This window comes from Lathyrus oleraceus, unplaced genomic scaffold (genome assembly GCF_024323335.1).
Source record: "Lathyrus oleraceus cultivar Zhongwan6 unplaced genomic scaffold, CAAS_Psat_ZW6_1.0 chrUn0067, whole genome shotgun sequence".
Taxonomy (NCBI): Eukaryota; Viridiplantae; Streptophyta; class Magnoliopsida; order Fabales; family Fabaceae; genus Lathyrus; species Lathyrus oleraceus.
In genome coordinates this window covers 116604-119795 of record NW_026112458.1, presented here as the reverse complement: position 1 = coordinate 119795, position 3192 = coordinate 116604, and positions in this window count along the sequence as shown.

Sequence of the window (3192 nt, the reverse complement as noted above, 5' to 3'; positions counted from 1 at the left end):
TTGATGCAACCCTTGGTCCCCACGAGTGGCACGTTCCGGAATTCTCCACAACTCATAATAACATCCCGCACGTCCATCCGGTATGACTGCCATCTGATGTCGTAAGAAGTAAGAGACATCACCCTCTGAGTCCACCTATAAGTGCTCTGAGCATCAACAAACGGCCCACTAACTGGTAAGAGAGACATGAACCATCTGAGCAACAGTGGGAGACAACACCTGATAGCCCCACCCTTACCATGCCTACTGTGAATAGCATAGTAAGTGTCAGCTAACAGAGTAGGAATTGGATTCTCTCCAATGAAAATGCAGACTGCAGCATAATCAACAAAGTTGGGCATACTCGGAAACAAAACGATCCCATAGATCATAACAGCAAGCTGGGCATGAAAAGCTTCCCAATTCCCCTTCTCCGCTTCTTCTCTGGCAACTCTCAGCAGAAACTTCAAAGGTAGACCCACAACATCTCCACTGGTCTTCCAACTATCACTGATCTCTCGGATACTCAAATGCAAAGCCTTAGCAATAACCCTGAAGTCAACTTCCTTTGGTACGTCCAAGAAAGGAATCTGATGCTGAATCGGGATCCCCAACAGAATGGAATACTCCTCGAGAGTAGACGCCAACTGATAGTCCTGGAAAGTGAAACATCTAAGCTCGGGGTCATAAAACTGAAGAAGAGTCTGCAACGGCACCGGGTAAACTACCATCTTCAACAGAGTCAAAATATCCCCATACCGGTCAATGAACCCCTTCAGATGATCACTGGTCACAAAACTGCTCAACTCAGTCAAAGACGTCAGAGGCTCACGGTGAAAGCTGTAGGAACAGGTCTTCCGCTTCGGCTCTGGAACTGTTGCCATCCCTATCAATGAATCAGGCTCTGGAATGTACCTGAGAAATGATATGCATGCAGAGATTAGTTTTTCCTTTTTCTCTTTTCAATTTTTTTTTATTTTTTCTCAATTTTTTTATTGCATTTCTTTTGAAAAATAAACATGCTATGATGCACATGATGCAGACACGACTGGCAAGCTGTGCATCTCTGAACACAGGATCGAAACTTCGGCTCGAACTCTGATCGCAATCATCTGAAACCCAAAGTCAACTGGTCAACTGTCATCTGAACCCAATCTGAGAAACTGAGTCACCAACAGAACCCTGAGTCACCATCAAGTCACCTACCGGTCACCAACAGTCACCATCGGTACCTGTTAAAATGATCATTCCCTCCCCACTCACGGGTGTCATCTAGGCCAGGGTAAGGTCGAAAGAAACGCAACATAAATAACCTTTCGCAGAATACCATCATGTACACACCTGAAGTATGTAACGATGATATCCTACCAGGGTCTGAACTGCTCATGATGTCGATGTTCCGCTAAGTGGCGCATACCACCCGCTTCCCATGAATCACTCTATTCCTAGGTTTCCTAGATTGCACTCATAGCCTGGGTATTGGGCCTTTTACCTCAAGTAACTCCCACCCCCAATCTGAGAAAACACAGCCAGCACAGCAGATGAAAATGAATGAATGCAAACATTAATGCACATATTGAATGCAAACAGTAAATGAAATGAATGCAATAAACAACAGCAAATAGCAACCAAAACCCTAACCTAGAGAGCGCTAGGAGAGACTCGCTCAGGGAATACGGACCAGCACAGGTCAACTTCCATGGTCCCCAGCAGAGTCGCCAGCTGTCGCATTACGCGAAAAACCGACGGGAAACAAGAACAACAGAGCCGCCACCGTGCGTTATTTATCCCAAAAGAGGGAAAGGAAACGCTCGAAGTAAACCTGGAAAAGACATGGTCTCGCGACCAAAGAGAGTGGGATCGGGAGTCGGTTATGCGAAGGGAAGGTATTAGCACCCCTACGCATCCGTCGTACTCGACGGGATCCACGCACAATAGGAAGGAAAATGGTTGCTAAAAACACTGCTTACACACACACAACTGGCTGAAAGAGACACGAGAAAACAAACAAGACTGACTCGGCAGGATATCGCATCCTGGGCCTACTTAGTCTATCAGGCATAGACATCAGAGTCAAAGTAGTTCGGACTGGGGAAACGACACATGCTCGCTAGGATATCGTATCCTATGCATACGTATCTCCTTGGACTAAGGAGAATCAGAGCATCCGTAGCTCGGCTAACACGCACACAAAACACAACAGACAAAGGCAAACATGGAATCCGAATGCCAATCGCTGGACTTATATCAGCATCCGAACCAAACAAAACCACACTGGAACCCGAATGCCACTCGATGGACTTACATCAGCTTCCAAGCACACAACAAGACAAAACAAAGACACAGGCGCCCGGAGAGATCTGCTCATCTCCTGCCTACGTACCTCATCTGGTATGAGGATCAGGGCGACGTAGTTCCCCTACAGAGGGACACAGGATTAGCCTAACCAGAGACCAGAGGGAGACACAACTAGGGAGACTAACTCGAGCCTAGATGTTATCATGCAAGATTGTCCCTAAGTCAAGGTTTCTAGCTAACTTGCACAGGAAGCAAGCCTATCCTATTCAACACAAGCAAACAGCAAATCAAGCATTCACAAGTAGCACACACTATATGCACACAAATGGGGCTCAATCAAAGGGTAAGACTGCAAGAGCAAGTCATCTGTACGGGGGTGAGGTTAGCTCTTAACCTTGACATTGAGAGCCAAGGTGAAGCTGATGAAAGGAGAGTGAAGATAAGACTTCACAGCTCTTATCCCTGGTCAGGGAGAGCTTCAGACAAAGAAGTGTGGGTCCAGAAAGGAGGAACCCTTCTACACTTAAGACTATGACACAACTGTACATTGTACAAGATCTTGGGTTTGTATCCCAATGCATCAACACAGTGGTGTGAGCAGAGGGATGACTCAACAGAAGAGCGGGAGATAGATTGCTTATCTCTTTTATCCGCCAATTGCCTTAATCAAGGACTTTTCCTGCTTGGGGACAAAAATAAACAATCACAAACATCGCCTCTTAAGGAGGACTTCAGACAGATGCCTGGCCAAGTAACAGGCCAGGTCTTCCAGACTACATGGAGACAAGAATGTTATACCTCAGTGCAAATTGCTTATCAAGCAAAGCAAAGAATATTAGCAACTAATGTAACTGAAATCAATCAAATACAATCAGTATACCAATCACAGAATTAAACAGCAAATGGTTCACAATT